This window comes from Cebus imitator, unplaced genomic scaffold (assembly GCF_001604975.1).
Source record: "Cebus imitator isolate Cc_AM_T3 unplaced genomic scaffold, Cebus_imitator-1.0 Scaffold667, whole genome shotgun sequence".
In the NCBI taxonomy this organism is placed as follows: domain Eukaryota; kingdom Metazoa; phylum Chordata; class Mammalia; order Primates; family Cebidae; genus Cebus; species Cebus imitator.
The window spans coordinates 651,528-675,040 of NW_016107982.1; the positions used below are offsets into that span (position 1 = coordinate 651,528).

The window sequence follows — 23,513 nt, forward strand, 5'->3', positions numbered from 1 at the left end:
TATAAATATATATGTATTATTTTAAATTGATCATAATAATTAGAAAAGAGATTTCATGTACATCTGTTTGCAAGTTGTAGATATATACCTTCTGTCTAAGTAGAGAAGGGTAAATAAAGGAATTATGAGTCAGGCAAGTAATTCCAAGGAACTTTGGAACTAAACTCCAAGTTAGGAAGGATTCATTACCAGTAATAATCAGGTAGCATGAGGATGCAGTGTGTGGTGACATTCAATGACCAAATAGAAAGAGGGTTCAACAATAAATTTTTAGATGATTGGTAATCCAAATGTCCTCAGAGAGCTAGATGCCCTACTGAGTATAATACTAAGAAGTAGTATTTATTAGTATCATAGATACAAAATTAATATCATACATATAATATTAGTATCCTAGATACTAATAAATAGATACATTTTAAATAATGCATATAGGACAGGGCAATTAATAGTCATTGACAATAGAGTGAAGATACGGTTCTGGCCTTACAAAAGTTTTTAAGAGTGTTACATTCTGGAGATAAAAGAAACACAAGTTGTGAATATATATAAACCTGTGGGAAGACATAAGATTAAAACTATTTCAAATATAGTTTTATGAGAAGCTTATTCAAACAATTCAGGTTTGAATCAATTTGGGATGAGCAATCCTACATAGATCAGAAATGAGCTGGCTGTTAATCCAGATCTAATGTAGGTTAACATGAGAAGGTATTGGGTGGGTGTTTGTTTTTTCAATTAGTGAACAGCTTTATAATCCTAGAAAGCCATCAACATGATTTCTAGTATAATTTTCAAGTTAAATCAAAACAAATATTTTATACCCCTATAAAGGTATTTAAAAACATATAGAAATAATAAAGAATAGTATAATTATAATTTTGAATAATATAAGCATAATTACAGGAATACCTTTAGTAAACATTATAGTTACAGTTATTTTGTCTACTCTAAGGTATTTATAGTGTTCAAAAGTGTCAGTCACATTAAAATTCTAATTTTAATTTGCATATTCTAGGAGAATTTAATGAATTACATTTGAAGTAAGTTTTAAATGTTCTATTTGATATTTCAAGTTTGTTTATTAGATCTGTACATTTTCATGTAATAAACTGAGCATTTTATGAAGTATACACATACATTTTTAGTCCTATGAAATCAACCCCCAGGAAATCAAGGCATCTTAGCAGAAGCAATCCCAGAGCGGGTAAGTAATTTGCCCCAGGTCACACTGTTAATGAGTGACAGATCTAGGACTCAAGCCCAGATCTATGAACTTAAAACCTGTGTTTCTATCTTCTGCACCCCAACTCTTTGCAGACATTTTTTGAAGTAGCTTTTTCACATTCCTAGGATACTATTTTCTTTTTCACTTAGCAGTACGTGATTCAGGATTGGACAGACATAGCTGTCTGTACAGGCTCCCAAAGGCTGCATTCAGCCATTAGAACTGTTGGTTTGGACCACATAATTTTTTATTAAAAAATGAATTAACTAATTGATAACATTTTTAAATTGGAGGATTGCCCATAGGAAGCTAGCTTTCTAGCTTCTCTTGAAAAACTGGAAGATTGGTAATATTGGGCCCTCATTGGCAAAAATCAACAGAACTGAGTGGTGGCTGCCACTGGAATAGGGCACTTGTCTCCAGTTTGCCACTGACCCCATCCAGCCAGGTTCCCTAGTTTATGTCTGGCACCTGTTTACATGAAACATGCTGTTTCTACTGCAAACTGATGCACTGAAACCAACTACTCAAAGATCCTCAAGTTACTGCATGCTTGTGGAAACCATTGTCAAAGGGGAATTTAAATAGTACAAGGCACAATGAAGAGACAGAACCTATTTCAAGCCCTCAAGAACCATGTTTCTTCAGTTCTAAGCTGTTGTTAAAAGAAAAACTTCAGCCAAATTAAATTTAAAGGAGTTCAGTTGAGCAAAGAATGATTCATCAATAGGGCAGCCTCCTGAGCCAGAGTAGACTCAGGCTCCAGTGCATCCAGGTGGCAGAAGAAGATTTAAGGACAGAAAAGAGAAAGGGATGTATAGTAAATGGAAGTGAGGCACAGAAATAGCCATATTGGTTACAGCTCAGTGTTTTCCTTATTTAAACACAGCTTGAACGGCTGGCCACCTTTGATTGGCCAAAATGTGGTTATTGGCACAAGAGTAGACTACAGTTTGTTTACAATTCCATTTAGGTTGTAGTTCATGATGTACAGAGAAACATTTAGGCTGAACTTAAACTATGTAAGGGGCCAGCTTAAGGGAAAACAATTTAACATGTGCAAACTCTAGAATAGTCATATAACCAAACAATAAGATAGTTCTCCACACCTAAAATTGCATGTGTGAGTAATTTGCCATTTCTACTCCTAACTTTCACATATAAAATACTCTAAATACAATTAGACATCAAGCAAAGGAGAAAGAGCCAGCATAGGACACGGAAAAAGAGCGGCCAGAGAAGACAGAAAAGTTCGTCATCCATTCCTTCATTTATGAAAGTCCTGGTACATACAGGGCTCCTCATACCTCTTCATCAAATACACCCATACACTCAGCAAGTGGGTTTGAGTACCCACTCTGTTTTAGGCACTGTGGAATATACACTGGATACACAGCAATGCACCAAATAGATATGATACCCTTCATCCCCTATCAGCACCTCAGTGGATAATCATACCAATAATGTCTTAACACTGTGATAAATGTGATAAAGAAAAAACCACAAGGTGCCCTGAAAGTGTATACCAGAGGCTGCTTATCTTTTTTTTTATAGCTTTTGAGGTTTTGGGGTACATGTGAAGAACATGCAAAATTGTTGCATAGGTACACACATGGCAGTGTGATTTGCTGCCTTCTTCCCCATCACCTACATCTGGCATTTCTCCCCATGCCATCTCTCCCCAATTCCCCACCCCCCGCTGTACCTCCCCTATTCTCCTGCCCCCCCCAACAAAGACCCAGGCTACTTATCTTAACTTATGGATTCAAAGCAGTTTTTTCTGGGGATGTGACATTAATGAATTAGGACCCACAGGGCACTGATCATCCCTTTCCAAACCCTGATCTGCATCATCGTCTGGTCACTTGTCAACTGAACTAATACCAACAGTTAACATAAACTAAGGACTTAGTATTTGCTCAGCTTTGTGGTAAGTGCTTTACACAAAACAATTATTTAAACTTTATACCAAATCTATTTTAAGACTAGTGTTATTACTTTCTTAATTTTGTAGATGAGAAAGAAAGTGGAAGCATAGTGGGATTAGGTACTTGCCCAGAGCTGGAAAACTAAAGTCAAAAACCAAATCCAGATCTGCCCTCCTTGACATGTCATGCCCTTAACACTTGACTTTCTTGTAAAATAGCCATTCCTTTTCTACAGATGTCAATCTAACTGGTAAATAGCTGCATAGCAAACACACACACACATACACATACACACACACACACACACACACACACACACACACACACACCCCAGAGCAGCTTTTCCCAAAAGAATAAATGTCAATATATCTTAACCCACTTTTCTAGTAACAAGTTGATCCAGCCATAACAAGAATATTCCTGAGGTAATGCCTTTTTATTAAGAACAAAAATGAGTTACAAGACACGATACAATATCCAATCTCAGACAGCAATTTTCAAGGATTGAGTATCTCCACTTTATGCTGCAATATAACAAATACATGGGTACCCCAGAATGCTTATCCAACATAGCTTGCCACGTTAGCATTTAAAATAGGCAAACATGTGCTGGGAGATATAAAGAAATGTAACTATACAGATATTTCTTCCCTGTTTAGCTCAACATTGATCATTCGCTGTTAAGTAAACACTTTAACTTAAAAGGAGTCAATGAGAATTTGGATATTTGTGAAGAAGTCACACAGCAAAAGCTTACAATGGAGAGGTGAGAAAAGGTAGTGAGTGTCTAGTCCTGCTAAAAGGCTGAGAAAATCCTTTCAGAATAAGATATCTACATATGCAGGGAAGATCACTTGATATGCATTTGCTTCGTGAAAGATGGGAATTTTTCCCCTTTTTATAAGTAAAATAAGAGAAAAGATTTCCTCCCTTATCCATGTGCAAGAAAGATCATTTCCATTAACATTAGGAATATAAAAAGAAGGCATGTCACATCCTTGATGTCTCTAGCATCAAGACCTCACTTTCTTAGCCCTTTTCACTCACACCTTTCTAAATAGCGCTTCCTGGGAAGGTTTGTAATGCAGCCTGAATCCCAATCCTTAAATACCCTGCTGTGCAGAGAGAACAGCCAAAGCCAGAAAACCTCAGGAAACCCTAGAAGTCTTTTTCCTCTCTCCTTCAAAGCCAGCAAAACCTCCTAGAAGCATGAGTTTCTTCTTCTCCTTTTGGACTTGGGAAATCTGGGCCTATTGACATGAGATAACAGGTACACGTTCTGCCTAAATGTAATGAATGTTTCAAAGGTTTCACAGAAAGCTCAAGCAATGCAACAGAATGGATCCTTTATACAGGGCTTTTCTTCTGTGCATATTGAGAGGGTAGGAGAGGAATAAATGTTTTTCAAGTTCTGTGATGTTCCATGATAAATTACAGCAACATTTCTGAAGTGTGTTCAACTATAAATTGGCTTGAGTTTTCAAAAGGACAGGGCTTACAGGTAGATATGTCCTGAATCTGAAACATTACTGTACTAATGATCTATTAACATGTGCAAACTCTTATTTCATTAAAAAAAAAAAAAACCTTCTCCTAAAGTACATAAAAAAGTATCCACAGCTTATCACATATGCTATGTGAAAGAGAGGAGTTCTTGGCTAAATTTCAAATGTCGATGGGCACAAGAAAATGGAATCATCTAACTAAGCCTTGCGTAGTTCTGTGTTTTCATTCACTCATCACACAAATATTCAGCAAGGGTTTACTATGGATGACACTCTTCTAGGTACTGAGGATATAACAGTGAATGAAATAAAGTGTCCTTCTCCAGGGGCAGACGTTCTATTTGGAGAACATGATAAAAAGCAAATCAATGTGCAATAAAATGTCAAGGAGGGATATGGTGTCTGCAGATGAGTTTTGCAGCAAAAGAGGACAGGATGGGAGGTGCTTGGGAAGGGTAATTGAAGGAAGGTCTTATGAAATGGTTTGCCAATGTCATACCTCCTGTCAAGAGGATAGTGAAACCAAGAAAGTGTCTTGAGTTAGAAGGCCAGGAGATAGGGGCCCTCACTAAGGGCTCATTTTTGTTAGCAACACTTATATTCAAGATCTTAGGCAAGCCCAGAAAAGTAAGAAGACTTGAGAGAGTAAAAAATTAGAAAGAGAACTCTCAGCACTGTTTGTTTGAAGGCCAAGTCTTTTGCTTTATTAGGAAACAGGAAAGAACAAGGGCACTGGAAGCAGAAAGGCTTAAGTTCAAATCCTAGTTCAACCTCTTGTCTGTGTGACCTCTGGTAAGCCACTTTATCACCTTTCTCAGTCCAAGTCAATATCTTCATCCATCAACTAGAAATCTATTACTGCCTCAGAAATTTCCATGAGGATTAAGTTTGATCATGCACACAAAATTAGCTCAATGCTTGGCACATGGTAAGCATTCAATAAATGGGATATGGCATTATTATAGAAGATAACAAATAACACAATGCTAATATCTTTCAAACAAAACCAACAAGCCTTCTTACTTTCTCAAGATGCCCTTCCTTTCTTCCAGGTGAAACAACCTGATTATTGTAAATTGCTCTCTTTAGGCTACTTATAGGTTTGTGAATCTATAAATCACATCATAATTGGTCCAATAAATATTTTCATTTTTAAAATAATAGAAATAATTTTCAGCTATTCAGATAAGCTGAAGGAAAAAAGGCGACTGAAAACTAATGCAAGTCATTCAGTGACTGGGTACAAATAATTTATAATTGCAGGGGCCAGGTTTTCCCAGGTTTGGGCTCACATGAAGACACCAGCCATGGAGAGAGAGGAGCCCTGGGTACTGAGTGGGTGTGTTTATGTGTACTTGATTGACTGTATCCTAAATACAAATATTAAATTAAACTTGAATTTTAACTACTTCATGGATTATTATTACATGGAACTCTTTGCTAAAGCCAGCAGAGAGATTTAAGTACTGACTTGAAAATATTTCTGGTATATTTATATACCCTGCTCAGAAACAAAAAGGAAAGCAATATTTTTAAAACTTTGCAAGAAAACAATGTGCAGCAAAGAGGAGATTAGCCATTTGGTGACCAACAGCTCAGCCAGCGGAAAGCGTATGCCAGGAATGTAGACAGAATGCGACAGACAGACATGGTGCTATTTGGAATAGAAGGAGTTCCCAAGAAGGATCTCTTACATTTGATCCATGAAACAACAGGTGTTCTTGGAAATAGGATCCTAGGTATGGCTCAGACCGCAACCTCTGTCAAAATGAGAACAAAGGATTGGAAAAATCACCACCATACTGGCAATTCCCATTAACCTCTGGCATGGAATAACACGCTCTTATCTGCCTACAACTGCTGCCCGGTCTGCAGCCTGCATCTTGTCTCCATTTGCAGGGTTTAGAATTACCTTAGCCTCTGAAAATTCACCAAGAGAAAATATTGCTACAACCTGCACCTCTTTGGTGACTAAGACCCCCTGAGGCCCGTAGGGAAGGGTTGCAGATATGTGTTTCTCTTGATGTACACACATCACATTGCCTGGGCTTTTCAATCCAGGCTAGTAGTTGTCCCCTTTTTGGGGAAAATGCATAGGGATTGAATATCCATCAGGCTAAGAGGGTAGAGAGGGGAAAGAGGAGGAAGGAGCAGGGTAGGAGTTGTTGCCACGTACCCATGGCCACACTACTTTCTCAGCTAAAAATGTGGGGCTGTGTAGGACAGCAGTGACATTCTGGAAGAGGCTGCTAAAGAAGGAAAGGCTAATACAAGACATTGCCCAACCCCTAACCCAGGACATGTATCTCAAATTGGTACAGACTTTTTCTTGGCTGTCCATAAATAGCCATTCTCAACGCAGTCATCCAGGTGGTCATTTCCAACTCATCAGACCTAGCACATGAGAAGAAATCTGCTTCACATATTTTTGCATCAGGACACAGTATAATCTTTCCCCTGTAGGAGATGGAAACCTAAAACAAACTTAAGCTTGGGGATTTTAACACCATTCATTCCTGGCTAGATTTTGACCCACGTGGCACTATTCTAGAAACCACATAGTCCATAAAGGAAAATGTTATTGCCAAGTAGCAAATGTGAAGGCTTGAAATGTCAAGCAGATTTAAAGAAAAACTATACTTCTAAATGGCAACAGGTGGCCTTTACTTTTCACACTCATTTTAAGAAAGAAGATCACAGAGGAGAACACATTCTTCCCATCAAGGTGATGATGGATAATCAGACAGGAGGTGAAAAATAAGTTCAACATAAGGATGTTCCAAATCAAAACATTTGAAAAGGTTATAAAAATTTGTTTTTCATGGTACTCCGCAGTTTAAAATCCTTTTGTGGAAGGAGAGTACATAGAAACATGTTGTATCATTTCAACTGTGATCTGTCCTTCAGTTAGAAAAAAAATGGGTTTTGCAGAGAAAGGCCAAGTTGCATTTTCTGTGGAAAAAAAGTAGAGAATGACTGACAAATAAATGCTTAGGTGACAAATATTTGCATGTGTCTAATCCAACTCTATAAGCAAAGTTGAGTCTATCGACATTTAATTGATTCATAGGTGACTTCCTACCAGGAAAATAAGTAAGCCTGTCAGCCAGCAAGAGGCTCACTGTGAAACCAAGGTCTCTGAGTTTTGCACACAAACCATTGTCTTGTAGCACCTTATTGGCTGTGTTTTCAATTCTTCAAATCTAGCCAGTTTGCAGAAGCAAACAATATTTCCACTACACCATTTGATGAATTAATGTCTTGCTACCAAAATAGAGAACTTTAAGATGAAAAGCCTCTACTGAGGCCCCTAACCCATCTTCCTGCCAAAGTGGCATTTTTGCAAGGCATGTATTTTGTAGTGTTTTACTTATTCCCATTTTAAATATACCAAGCAAAAAGCCTTTCACTGCCTAAGTGCTCTCACTGTCCAAGAGCTTTCCTTCCTTATACTAAATGTACACGGAACTAAGTTCAAACTATTATTTCTTTTTACTGTTTTCCCCTGGCACCCTATTTTGTCCCCAGTAACAGTTGTTATAGAGAAAGGAAAAAAAGAGGACAGAGAATTAATTGTCAGAAGGCTTCAAAAAAGAAAACAGAGTTGAAGAACTAGCTCTTAATTCTGTTACAGAATTTTTTAAATGCTTTTTATGCTTTCTTCACTTCCACATGTTCTGTCTCATCCCGCTACATCCTTTGGGTGCTGATTCCCGCAGCTGAGTTGAACCCAAGATGAAAGAGTCACAGAAATTCTGAAAGAGGAAGATCTATTACACCCATTTCATGGGAACTGTTTTTTGTCTGTTTTTCTGCCAGAGGCCGCTAGAAGAATGCATTTATGTTTAGCTATTCCTTTTAATAATTTTAAAACAGATTTCCTATTATTCTATTGTATAATTAAATCCTTTACACAGTTGATCTACTAAAATGAATTCACAAGTTAGGCAAAACGATGCTTAGATTCTGACATTTCAATGATAATAAACAAATTAATCTTAAATTATAAAATCACTGATTAGAGTCATATGATACAACGATTTCTATAGTCCAGAGAGGTCACTCAAAATTCTAAGAGTTTTGCTTTTTAAATGTGTAACAATTTTGAATTCAAAAGGTAAGAGGATATGATAGGACTATCAGAGAGGTCAGTCATCTCTCCTATACATAAACGCAGATATATATAATGGTCCCATGTATTATAATTTATGCCTGGAGAAATGCCCAGAATTTTTCACATTTCTCCTTTCCATTTCATATATTTCATAAGTATTCTTCATAACTTTTCATAAAGTCCCGTTTCCTTTTAACAACATGTGTATGCATTCGTGGGAGCATACAAAAACTCTAAGAATAATAAATGAGATTTAGTAGGCATTTACTCTGATCCAACAACTAGTCTAAGCTCCGTAGGTAATAACACATTTCACCATTACAAAACAGTTATAGGTTTTATATTACAGCCATTTTAAAAATGAATAAAGTGAGGTAAAAAGTTAAGTTACTTCTCTAACTTAATTCAGTTAAAACCAATGTTTCGAGAACCTACATCCCCAACCATCATATTTCACTGCATCCCTCAAAAGAGCAACCTAAGTTGATATCAACTATTACTCCACTGTGCTCTCAACCTTGATTGAACGGTAAGAAGCAAAAACTTAGTGGCAATTATCTATCTGAGTTGTCTGCCTTCAAATGCTACTAAGAAGAAATACTCAGAAATTTTCTGAGGCTAAAGGACCATTTCAAAATTGCTCTACTCGTTGAATATTATTTCACTCCAACTAAAATTACATATTGTCCCAAAATGGTGTGCTTGCAAATAATTGGCACCATCTTGCCCTTTTCTGAGATCAGGTCAAGGCAGTATTCCAGAGTGGTGGGCAGCCATCTTACACTGATATTCATCTTGGAGAGTATTAAAACCTGAACAAGATGTAATTGTTTTATTAGCATACCCCTTATTCCATGGAACCCTCACCACCACACTGAGATGTAGAGAAGCACTTCCCTAGATGAAGCGGAAGACACAGAGTTTGAACCCAGGTCTGTTTGACCCTAAAAATTTATCTTTGGGTTCCGGGACACTTACAGAGAGCCTTAAGAGAATCTCTAAGCTTTTGGAGCAAGGAAAGGGCTTAGATACAGTTTATTTTAATTTTATAAAACATTTGACAATCTTCTATAACCATGTAATGTTTTGGAGATTAGCATTTATTTAAAAAATTATTCCTAATGAATGCTACTTAATTCATATCAAATTGGAGAGAAGTCTCTGGGATAGTGATACAAAGTTCTGTTTGGGGATGAGTGCTCTTGAACTTTTGATCAATATCTCAGATTAAAATGCAGAATACATGTCTGCAAAAAAAAAAAAATCTTTCAAACAGAAAACTCTAAGAAAGATAGCACTATAATGGCCAACAAAATAAAGTTTCAAAAACATCTCCAAAGGCAGCAATATGGGACCAAAATGAATCAGAAGAAATTTAACAATTATCAAAGTAGGTTTCTATCTTTAAGCTTCAAAAAAAAATCAACTAAACAAATGGAAGATGAGAGAAACCCAGGCTGAGAGCCATTTCCTTTTTTTAAAAAAAAACAGTAACTTTTATTTCATCAATGTCCAAGTTCCGCTTCTAGACAAAGTACATAGGATACCAAATTAGCAGATGAGGCTGGTTGGGGACATGGCTACAGCTAGATCATGAGCTGCTGATCTACCCTGAAAATAACACATTTGAGTTCAAGCCATGGAGAGCCCTCCTGGGGTATCACACAAAAGGGGCTGGGTAGAGCAGACAGAAATAGATACAAGCCAGTGGCATATCATAGGAATGCTCTTGCCCCTGGGGCAGAGCTGGTGAATTTGGAGCCATGAGAAGGAAGCAGAAGGTTTGAGTTATTAGACTGGCCATTAGGTTTTTCCAGGCCACAAACAGCCATAAACAATAGTAAACAGCTGAGTGTGGCCCTGTTCCAATAAAACCTCATTTACGGACACTGAAATTTGAACATCACAATTATCATGTGTCACAAAACATTACTCTTCTTTCAATTTTTCCCAACCATTTAAAAATGTAAAAAGCATTTTTAGCTTGCAAATGGTACAGATACACGCAAAGAGCCTCCGTGTGCCAACTCCAATGGTAGACAACAGTTGAATGAATGAATGAATGTCCTTTATTCAATGTCTTAGAGAACAGAGATAACACCAAAAGCAATGGAAGATGAACTTCAAGAGAAGGGAAAATAATTATATGATCATTCAACTATTTTACAATAATTCTGGGGAACATGTTAAAGTATAAAAGAAAAAAAAACACTAAAAATAGTCATAAGTGTGCAGTAGTAACCTGGGCCAAAAATTGATTCAGGGAAATGTGGATTTGCTTCCAACAGAAAGAGAGGAAGTTCATCATTCCATAGCTTAAGACATTCCTTGAAGCTGAGGTCAGGAGGGATACACTAGCACTGAATGTATGCAAAGAACAGGATATAGCAGCATTTCTATGACAGGACTGGGTTTCCAATTAATATTATTTCAGACTGAAATAAAACTTTTTTTCCCCCAGAAGAAAGGCTTTTTAAAAATAAACACAAATTAAATTCTTTTCTATGATACTTTGGATGACTATAAGGTTAATTTTTAGTATTTACTCCAACTCATTTGACTATTTCTATTTCATTCTGCTTGTACTGAGAAATTTAATCAAACTTAGCAGCACAAATGGCAGCAGTCCCTTTGTTGGGGGAGAAATATAAGAACAAAGCTAATGGGTTTCCTTATGAGATGTGTGCTTTCCTTGGAAAATATATGCTCCTGAGTGTAGTGCCAGGGAATAAATTGCTCAGGGTTGAAGATTTTCCCATGAATCACGTACCGCAATTAATGTACACTTGAATGCTATACCCATCAAATATTGCCTGTGTGTCAAATATTATGTTTGTGAATATGGTGTGTAGTCCCCTAATTTCTAAATGGACAATGTTTATACCAATTCTAGAGCAAGAGTGACAGCCTGGTTATGTATTACACAGCAGGGCCTGCCGTCATCCTCTTTACGTGAAAAAATAATGAATCTCATGTCATTTGCAGGTTCTTCAAAGCAGAGCATCATGTGGTCACGTGACAGTATGAAGCCACAACTCATAAATAGTAAATGCAAGCAGAATTTTCTTATCTGATGACTGAGAGCTCGTTGGTCCTCTTGGGACCCAAACTTCTTTACAAAAAGTTTGGAAGTTCAGGGAAAATATATTAAAAAAATAAAAGCCTCTGAGTAGTGTGGTAGAGCACGAGGTTTCTTTTTCTCTTTCTTTCCCCTGGAAGTCAGCCAGTCATTCTACAGCTATAATCACTTCTAGGATAGGAAAATCCATCACTTGCAAAAAACCTCAATGTGCTCATTTTCACGAGTAATACAAATATTTTTTTTTCTCGAGTAGCTCCAGGAAAGCTACTTTTCTAGAGTAGCTCAACATGCTCATGAAGTTTAGCATAGTAATTGTGTTCATTTCCCAGGGCTGCCATAACAAAATACCACAAACGGGGTGGCTTGAAGCAATTTAAAAGCATATTCTCTCACAGTTCTGGAGCCAAGAAGTCCAAAACCGAGGTGTTAGCAGGGCCACGCTCCCTGTGAGATTCTGGGCAAAAATCCTCCCTTGCCTCTCCCCAGCATCTGCTGGAGACAGCAGTCCCTGGGGTTCCTTGGCTTGCAGCCAGGTCACACCCATCCGCCTGTTTTGTCACATGGCGTTCTTCTCCCTGCATCTCTCTCTCCTAAGGCACCAGTCATATCAAATTAGGGGCTACCTTACCCCAGAATTACCACATCTTAACTAATGACATCTGCAACCATGCTATTTCCCAAAAGGTCACATTCTGAGGTTTTGGGAGTTAGGATTTCAACACATGTTTTGGAGGCACACAATTCAACAATACTAGTACTTCCAGAAATCTGAATCAAAAGATTTCAGGCCCAAAAGAGTTTTCATGTCAATGAAAAGCACAGGCACACCCTGTTTTATTGTGCTTCTCCTTATTCTAGTTTTCAGATAGCTTTTTCTTATTCTAGTTTTCAGATACTGCCTTTTTTTTTTTAACCCATTGAATGTCTGTGGCAACACTGCATAGAGCAAGTCTATAGGTGCCATTTTTCTTTATTTTGTTTCACAGATATGTTTTATTTCAATAGCTTTATGGGTACAAGTGGTCTTTGGTTACATGGATGAATTGTATAATGGTGAAGTCTAAGATTTTAGTGCATGCATCACCCGAGCAGTACATTGTATTCATTACATAGTTATTTATACCTCACCCCTCCCCACTTCTTAGTCCCAGTATAGGTGTCATTTATCCAACAGCACATGTATCTGTGTCACATTTTGGTAATTCTCACAATATTGCAAACTCTTTCATTATTATTTAACCTATTATAGCGATCTGTTATCAGTGATCTTTGATACAACTTTTGTAATAGTTTGGGACACCATGAACTATGCCCATATAAGATGACAAACTTAATCAATAAATGTTGTGTGTATTCTGACTGCTCCATCAACCAGCCATTCACCTGTCTTTCTTCCGCTCCTTGGGCCTCCTTGTTTTCTGTGATGTAACAATATTGAAATGAGGCTGACTAAAACCCTTATGATGCCCTCTAAGAGTTCAAGTGAAAGGAAAAGTCACACATCTCCTACTTTAAATCAAAAGCAAAAATGCTTAAGCTTAGTGAGGAAGGTATGTCAAAAGCTGAAATGTGCCCAAAATTAAGCCTCTTGTGCCAAAAGCCAAGTTATAAATGCAAGGAAAACGTTCTTGAAGAAAATTAAAAGTGCTATTGCAGTGAAGACACATATGATAAGAGAGCAAAACAGGCTTATTCCTAATATCGAGAGTTTTACTGGTCTGGGTAGAAGATCACACTGGGGGCCGGGCACAGTGGCTTAGGTCTGTAATCCCAGCACTTTTGGGGGCCAAGGCAGGTGGATCACCTGAGGTCAGGAGTTCAAAACCAGCCTGGCCAACATGATGAAACCTCATCTCTACTAAAAATACAAAAAATTAGCCAGGCATGGTGGCGGGAGCCTGTAATCCCAGCTACTTGGGAGGCTAAGGCAGGAGAATCACTTGAACCTGCGAGGTGGAGGCTACAGTGAGCCAAGATAGCATCAGTGCACTCCAGCCTGGACAATGAGAGCAAAACAGAAGAGAGAGAGAAAGACAGGAAAAAAGAGGGAGAAAGAGAGAAGGAAAGAAAGAAGGAAAGGAAGGAAGGGAGAGAAAAAGAAAGAAAGAAGAAAAGAGAGAAAGAAGGAAGGAAAGAAAGAAGGAAAGAGAGAAAGAAGGAAAGAAAAGAAAAGAAAACCATGCTGGCTACAACATTCCCTTAACCCAAACCCTCATCCAGAGCAAGGCCCTAATTCTTCAATTTTATGAAAGCTGACAGAGGTAAGAAACCTGCAGAAGAAATGGTTAGAGCTAGCAGACGTTGGTTCGTAAGGTTTAAGAAATGAAGCCACCTCCATAACATAAAAGTGCAAGGTGAAGCAGCAGGTGCTGAAGGAGAAGCTACAGCAAGTTATCCAGAAGATCTAGCTAAGACTGAAGAAAAAATTGGCTACGCTAAACAACAGATTTTCAGTGTAGATCAAAGAACCTTATGCTAGAAGAAGATGCTATCTAAGACTTTCATAGCTAGAGAGAAGTAAATTTCTGGCTTCAAAGTTACAGAAGACAAGCTGACTCACTTGTTAGAGGCTAAAATGCAGCTGGCAACTTAAGGTGGAAGCCAATGCTCATTTATCATTCTGGAAATCCTAGAGCCCTTAAGAATTATGCTAAACCTAATCTGCCTGTGCTCTCAAAATGGAAAAACAGAGCCTGGATGACAGCACATCTCTTTAAATCATAGTTGACTAAATATTTTAAGCCCATTGGTGAGACCCACTGCTCAGAAAAAAAGATTCCTTTCAAAATACTACTGCTCCTTAATAATGCAAGTGATCATCCAAGAGCACTGACAGACATGTACAAGGAGATGAATATTGTTTTCATGCTGCTAACACAGCATTCATTCTTCAGCTCATGGGTCAAGGAGTAATTTCAACTTTCAAGTCTTCATATTTAAGAAATGCATTCCATAAGGCTATAGATTGCGATTCCTCAGATGGATCAGGACAAAGTAAATTGAATACTGTTTGGAAAAAATCTGCCATTCTATATGCCATTAAAAGCATTTGTGATTCATGAGCAGAGAAAACTGCACTTACTAATAAAAGATTGATAGGAGTTTGGAAGAAGTTTATTTCAACCCTCATGGATGACTGAGGAGTTCAAGACATCAGTAGAGGAAGTAACTGCAGATGTGGTAGAAATAGCAAGAGAACTACAGTTAGAAATAGAGCCTGAAGATGTGACTGCATTACTACAATCTGATAAAACTGGAACAGGTGACATGTTGCTTCTTACAGAGGAGCCAAGAAAGTATTTTCTTGAGATGGAATCTATTCCTAATGAAGATCCTGTGCACATTGCGGAAATGACAACAAAGCATTCAAAATATTGCATAAGCTTAGTTGATAAAGCAATGGTGTTGTGCTGAACCCCTATTAACCTCAATATGGAAGGCACCATGTTCAAGTAACCAGAGACAACACCTAGAGCCAGCAAATGAGATGCGGAGTTTATTAGGGGATGAAATACAGTTGAGGGAGTTCAGCAGCAGAGGGCTAGAGAGGAGAACCGCCTAACATACAGAAATGGTCCAGTGGTGGTGGGCTCGACAGGAAGGCCTCAACAGCTTACAAACAGCATGCAGTTTACACCACATTTTCACTTAACACCCTCCCCTTAATGACCTCCACCTGGCAACCTCCATTTAACCCAAAACTCAGGGTCTCAATCCCCTGTATGGCCCATGTTTCATGGGATGGGACAAGGACTCAGATGTTCCTCATAGGCAAGGAATGAATCTCCAGGTTGGCCACTCCCAGATTCCCTGGCTCAAAACACACATTCAGGTGCATCTGCCATACAGCCATTCTCAGGGTGTGCTTACATTAATGCTATCAGGTGCATTTGCCATACAAACAGCAGGGTTGAAGAGGATTGACTCCAATTTTGAAATAAATTATATGAGTATGCTATCAAACAGCATCACATGATTCGGAGGAATATTTTATGAAAGGAAGAGTTCATCAATATAGCAAACTTAACTGTTGTCTTATTTTAAGAAACTGCCTCAGCCATCTAAACCTTCAGCAACCATCATCTTGATCAGTCAGCAGCCATCAATATTGAGGTAAGACCCTCCACCAGAAAAAGATGATGACTACGGGAAGGGTCAGATGATTGTTAGCATATTTTAGCAAAAAAGTACTTTTAAACTAAGGTATGTACATTTTTAGACATAATGTTATTGCACACTCAATAGAATATGGTATAGTGTAAATGTAATTTTTATATGCACTAGGAAACCAAAAAATGTGTGACTTGCTTTATTGTAATATTCTCTTTATTGTAGTAGTCTAAAACCAGACCCTCAATATCTCTGAGGTATATGACTATACTAATCAGAGGCCAAGACTAAGCTAACAAACATTTGTAGTAAACTCCTTCCATGCAATAGAAAGCATATGTACCTCTTCCTGGGCATCTTTTCCATCCCAGCCACCGTACATGTCCTTCATAGAACACTGCTAATCCTTTTACTGTTCTGCAAGGAAGATGCATTATATCATCTCAGTTTTATAGATGAAGAAAATGAGGATCCAAGAGGTTCAATGATTTGCCCAATGTCAGAGAGAGCAAGAGAAGCAAGCAAGCAAGATTCAAATCTAGGTTTGTCTGGAAGGCAAAGCAGTGGGTAAATGTATAGGGCCATGTGATTAAATCACAATAAAATAAATTATTATTATTAACGTACAGCAGAGTGGTATCATTTAGAATTGTTGTAAATGTTCAGAGAAATAAGAAAGTGTGTGGGCTGCAGGTCTTTATAATGTTTTATTCTGAACCCTTTTACAGATAAGGCTGACATGAAGAATCACCAATTGTTGAGCACTTACGGTTTGCTTGGTCTTGCAGTAGGTACTTGAGATAGAAGACTGAACAAAGTATAATGTCTGCCTTCAACATGCTTATAGCCTGTGAAAGGAGAAAGACAAGTAAATGGACTGTTAAAATGTGGTGTAATAAGATAACAGGTAACATTTGTGGGACATTTATTCTCTTCCCAGGTTTAAGTGTTTAACATGCATTTGTGCCCTGGTCCTCACATCAGACTTAACACAGGTGCTATTTTAAATCTTCATTTTACAATGAGAAAAAAAAAAATGGCAGAGCAAGTTTATCTTGCCTGGAGCCACACTGCCAGGATCTGGCAGAGTAACTCATACCCTTAGCTGTTAAATGTGTTGTCATCCCAATGATATATGGAAGAACAGAAGTCAGCACAAACATTGCAGAAGCACAAAGGTGAGGCACATCACCAAGACCATAGCGGAGGCAGGAGTGCCTCACAAGGGAAGAAATACCTGAGCAGAAACCTAGAAAAGAGTGTGTTTGCAGCAAATTCAATGACTCAAAGGAAAATGAGGGTAATAATCTTATGTGTCTCTTGAGATTACTACATTTGGTAAGTGGGATAAACATAGGTAAAGCCCTTGTTTCAGTGACTGAGAATTCATAAGCACTCCGTACCTGTGAGCTTCCATCCCCATCACCAACACCATCCCTAGGCTGACCAACAGCCCCCGACTGGTGGAGGGAGGGGTGAGATTTAAGTACCTGATGAGAGGGGTGGTCAGGTTCACAGGTGGACTGAATTGAGTAGCAGGCATAGGATCAAGCAAACAAATAAAAAAAAGCTCTGAGAAGTACAAGAATGTGCATGTTGAAAAAGCAGCCCAGGTATGAGATTTGGAAACTGCTGAAGTGCATGACCTTTAAGGTCCTTTCCAAGCATGACACTATGATTCAGACCTGACCTGACATTTTATTTGATCAGGTATCCAGAAGTTGGGAAAGATGGATATAAGTGGAAAATAGCGAGGCAAGCCCATCAGTGTGCATCAAAGGCAGAGTCAATGACATTCTGACATAGTCACTGTGGCACAAGATCATTTTAATGCTGCCTAAAACAGAAGGCATCACATGTTATCTAAAAATTACACACCAAAAAAATCTGTCATATTAGCCCCAATGATAAGTTTCAACCCATGCCTGTTACTCAGCTCAGTCCACCTGTGAATCTTATTTCTTCTCTCACCACATGCATGAATCTTTCACCATTCTTGACTCTCATGCTCTCTCTCAACCTCGTGTGGCTCCTGAGTCTTGCCCACAGCAACGGCGCAAGGGAGATTTAGAGATGGAGTGTTTGCAGGTATCTCTGTTATACAGACTCCTTAGGAATTACATATAGTATTTTTATGTCTGACAGAGCAAAAATAAAGTATCAGTAATCCCAACCTTACCTTTCTTTGTCCTCTGGTGCAAATTCTGTCCTTGATAGCTTGTTGGTTCCTGGGGTTGAGGAGATGGAGAATACAGGCAAGGCTAGAGAGGGGCAATATTTAAAAATAAATAAATAATAAAGGCCTTAATTTTAAGGTTAGCTCCTGATCTGAGAGATACTGGGTTTGAGAGAACTAAAGAAACATTATTTTAATAATGGTGGATGGGATTTTCAGCTTTTTATCTGCCTTGACATTATTCAAGAGATTCCAAGAAAGGTTTGAATCGTCTAAATTACTTTTGGTTGATACCTTGTATTTTTTTCTAAGGCAACACTGAACAAACACTAGGTTATGTAGAGCACAAGCTTTTAGTTTGGTTCATGCATTTTGACATAGCCAGTTTGATGAGATCAAATCTAAATGACTTGCCTAAGAGTCCCATGAGCCCAGTCTCCTGGAATGGGTTTTTTTTCCAAATCACAAGCTAGATCTTCATAACCTACACACCTCCAACTGGCTTATTTCCACAAGGAAGAGGATAATTTCTACTTAGTTATAGCAGTTAATTGTCCTAAAGACACAGGTGTCAACTGTATTTCTATTTAATTTCAAATTTAATGGAAACCTGGGTCTTGTGCCATCTCTTCACCTCTTAAGTGTTAATCGCATTCCCAGGTTAAATGCATTTGCTAAAAATATCTGGCCTCAGTTTATGTTCTCAGTAGAAGTTAATATAAAAGTGATTTATCTGAGGTGTAAACAAATGTCATGGATATTTCATAGCTGGCAATAAAGTTATTATGAGAATAAGACAAAACTGGGTTCAAATTCTGGCTCTTCAAGTTGTGAACTGCAAAATTCTAAGCATTTCTTATTTACCCTAAGCTTCAGCTCTTGCAAAGTGAAGATAACATTATCTACCTCATGAGATTGTTGAGATGAAGAACGATTTTATTTTTATAAAGTCCTTAGTGCACAGAAACCATGCAAAAAAAAAAGAGTCTGGAAAACATGACTTGCATAAACATACAGAAAGAAGGCACAAAAACTTCAACTCCCCATTGGAAGAAAATTATAAATCTCGAAAACGTGATAGATGTGTCAAAAGTACATCAATCACTATAAATTTGTGACACATAAATTTTTATGTGACACATAATTTACTCTTCTGCTTATTATATAGAAAATGTTAAAAATAACAAATTTTTCATGAAGAAAATAAAAAGATAAAAAAACTCAACAACTAATGGTGCTTCCATTGTTTCTCTTGTGGCCAAGTGTAAAATGTGTTCCTCAATCTCCCAGCCCCTCCCAAAGCATATTAATCATGTTTTATCTACACCAATGTGGGATAGCCTAATCTAGGTGAATCTGGAGAAAATAAGTTAATTTCAGTTTTTGTGTAGGTCACAGGTTCTGCTTGAATTCTAGCTTCCCCAGTCTAGGAAAGGCAAATCTGAACAAATTTATCAGTCACATCTCCACTTCTTCACAACTATTGAGTGATCACCTCACACTGTTAATGTCAACCATTAGGCCATTCATTTTACTTTAAAAAAAATGCAAAAGTTCCCAACACAAATGATATGGTTTGGCTGTGTCCCCATCCAAAATCTTATCTTAAATTGTAATCCCCATCTGTCAAGGGCAGGACCATGTGGAGGTCACTGGATCATGTGGGTGATTTCCCCCATGCTGTTTTCATGATAGTGGGTGAGTCTCACCAGATCTGATGGCATTATAAGCATCTGGCCTTGCCCCTGCTTGCACTCACTTCATTCTGCTGCCCTGTGAAGGAGGTGCCTGCTTCTCCTTTGTCTTTGTCATGACTGTAAGCTTCCTGAGGCCTCCTCAGCCATAAAGATCTGTGAGTCAATTAAGCTTCTTTCCTTTATAAATTACCCAGTCTCAGATATTTCTTCATAACAGTATAAGAACCAACTAATACAGTAACAAAGAAATGATAAATGTTTGAGATAATGGATATGCTAATTACCCTGATCTGATCACTATAAGTACCAAAACATTACTATGTACCCCATGACTATGTACAATTATTAGGTTGGTACAATGGTAGTTATGGTTTTTGTCCACTTTTGTCTACTTTCAATTAAAAAATAAAATAAAATAATTTTTAAAATGCAACTGAAATATTTACCCTCTACCTTCTCTGTTCCACCCTACAGAATACAGTAGTAACCATGACCAGATTTGTTATTTAATTTTTAATGTACATAGTTAATAACCAGTGAGAAAATGGACCATTGCTTCTCTTGTTAATGTGGCTAGTCCACCTATATGGTTTAGTTGGGACATGTCCATCTTCAGCACGATACAGGCAGAAGGTGAAGAGATGAAATTTGTGGTCCAAAAGGAATAGATATTCCAGCCAGGTAATTCCAGGAGTTACTCAAGAGCCACTATCCAGTGATTGAGCACGTGCATTTCTTTGGCCAGGACACACAGCAGACAAGCTCTCTTCTGTTGGAGGTGATGCTCTAGACGTAAGTTCAAAGCATCAGCAGAGAATCTGGCCTGAGTCCACTCTGAATCCACCCTGGGGAACCTCCAGATAAATTGATTTAGTCACTCTCAAGTTAGCAAGTCGAATCCAGGGCTTTTTATTCCCCTTACTTTTTCCCAGTGGAAGTGCAAAATGCTCCCAGGTCATGTGCAGCAGAATATGCTAAAACTTTCCATTGTGAGCGGAGAACCAACTCCTCTCACTCCCCACCAAAATTATATGAATTGCATGGGTGCCACTCATTTGTTTTTATCTGTTACATTAAGTAAACAGAGTCATTCTCATTAATAAGTCCAGGTAATCTACACTGTATTAGGGTTCTCTCAAGGGACAGAAGTAATAGGGTATATGTATATATAAAGTGGAGTTTATTAGGAGAATTGACTCTCACAATCACAAGGTAAATTCCCACGATAGACCATCTTCAAGTTGAAAAGCAAGGAAGTCACTGGTGGATCAGTCCAAGTCTCAAAACCTCAAAATTAGGGAAGGTGACAGTGCAGCCTTCAGTCTGTGGCCAAAGGCCTGAGAGCCCCTGGCAAAACACTGGTGGAATTTCAAGAGTCCAAAGGCTGAAGAATTTGGAGTCTGATGTTCCAGAGCAGGAAGCATCCAGCATGGGAGAAAGACGAAGGGAAGAGAGGCAAGAAGGCAAAAAAAGATAAAAGCAAGAGATGAGGGCAGAGTCGGCAAGTCTGCTCTTCCATCTTCTCCTGCCTGCTTTTATTCTAGCTGTGCTGGCAGCTGATTAGATGGCACCCACCCAGACTGAGGGTAGGTCTGCCTCTCCCAGTCCACTGAGTCAAATGTTAATCTCCTTCAGCAACACTCTCACAGACACACTCAGGAACAATAATTTGAATCCTTCAGTGCAATCAAGTTGACATTCAATATTAACTATCACATACACCAATTGATTATTTATAAGAAATCTCAAAGGACTCCTCTAACTATTGGCAAATACACCTCGATTGGGCAAACACTACTTATTAGAACAATTTACAAATGAGAAGCCCATGAGCAGAATGTAGCCCAAAGACATTTGATTTATTCTACAGAGCTTTTAAAAATTTAACTTAGGTAGGTCAGGTGCGGAGGCTCATGCCTGTAATCCCAGCATTTTGGGAGGCCGAGGTGGGTTGATCATAAGGTCAGGAGATCAAGACCACCTTGGCTAACACAGTGAAACCCCATCTGTACTAAAAATACAAAAAGTTATCCAGGTGTGGCGGCACGTGCCTGTAGTCCCAGCTACTCAGGAGGCTGAGGCTGGAGAACTGCTTGAACCCAGGAGGTGGAGGTTGCGGTGAGCCAAGATTACACCACTGCACTCCAGCCTGGGCAATAAAGCAAGACTCTGTTGAATTTTGTTGAAGGCCTTCTCTGCATCAATTGAGATAATCATGTGGTTTTTGTCTTTGGTTCTATTTATATGGTGAATTACATTTATACACTTGGGTATATTGAACCAGCCTTGCATCCCCGGGATGAAGGTTACCATGGTGGATAAGCTTTTTGATGTGCTGTTGCAATCGGCTTGTCAGTATTTTATTGAAGATTTTTGCATCTATGTTCATCATGGATATTGGCCTGAAGTTTTCTTTTCTTGTTGAGTCTCTGCTGGGTTTTGGAATCAGGATGATGTTGGTCTCATAAAATGATTTGGGAAGAATTCCCTCTTTTTGTATTGTTTGGAATAGTTTCAGAAGGAATGGTACTGGCTCCTCTTTGTATGTTTGGTAGAATTCAGCTGTGAACCCATCTGGACCTGGGCTTTTTTTGGGTGGTAAGTTCTTAATTGCTGCCTCAACTTCAGACCTTGTTATGGGTCTGTTCAGGGTTTCGGCTTCTTCCTGGTTTAGGCCTGGGAGGAGGCAAGTGTCCAGGAATTTATCCATTTCTTCCAGGTTTACTAGTTTATGTGGGTAGAGTTGTTTGTAATAATCTCTGATGATGGTTTGAATTTCTGTGGAATCTGTGGTGATATCCCCTTTATCGTCTTTTATTGCATCAATTTGGTTATTCTCTCTTTTCTTTTTTATAAGTCTGGCTAGTGGTCCGTCTATTTTGTTGATCTTTTCAAAAAACCAGCTCCTGGATTTATTCATTTTTTGAAGAGTTTTTTGTGTCTCTATCTCCTTCAGTTTTGCTCTGATCTTAGCTTTTTCTTGTCTTCTGCTAGACTTTGAGTGTTTTTGATCTTGCTCGTCTAGCTCTTTCAGTTTTGACGATAGGGTGTCAATTTTTGATCTCTCCTTGCTTCTCATGTGGGCACTTATTGCTATATATTTTCCTCTAGAGACTGCTTTAAATGTGTCCCAGAGATTCTGGTAAGTTGTGTCTCCATTCTTGTTGGTTTCGAAGAACATCTTTATTTCTGTCTTCATTTCATTGTTTATCCAGTCAACATTCAAGAGCAAGTTGTTCAGTTTCCATGAAGATGTGTGGTTCTGGGTTAGTTTTTGAATTCTGAGTTCTAACTTGATTGCACTGTGGTCTGAGAGACTGTTTGTTATGATTTCCGTTCTTTTGCATTTGCTGAGGAGTGATTTACTCCCAATTAAGTGGTCAATTTTAGAGTATGTGTGATGTGGTGCTGAGGAGAATGTATATTCTGTGGATTTGTGGTGGAGAGTTCTGTAAATGTCTATTAGGTTTGCTTGGTCCAGGCCTTCGACAAAATTCAACAGCCCTTTATGCTAAAAACCCTCAATAAGCTAGGTATTCACGGAACGTACCTCAAAATAATAAAAGCTATTTACGACAAACCAACAGCCAATATCATACTGAATGGGCAAAAACTGGAAGCATTCCCTTTGAAATCTGGCACTAGACAAGGATGCCCTCTCTCACCACTCCTA

General features: G+C 38.4%; 1 long non-coding RNA gene across 1 annotated transcript in view; it reads right to left on the minus strand.

Moving 5' to 3' along the window:
- The window catches only part of LOC108295918, a 92,617-nt gene that overhangs the window by 61,338 nt on the left and 7,766 nt on the right, over positions 1-23,513 (minus strand). Inside the window, exons 2-5 of the long non-coding RNA XR_001821663.1 lie at positions 21,044-21,240; positions 19,606-19,607; positions 18,147-18,228; positions 16,737-16,815 (exon numbers count right to left, since the gene is read on the minus strand). This is a non-coding gene — a long non-coding RNA (uncharacterized LOC108295918). The remainder of the gene's footprint in view (positions 1-16,736; positions 16,816-18,146; positions 18,229-19,605; positions 19,608-21,043; positions 21,241-23,513) is intronic.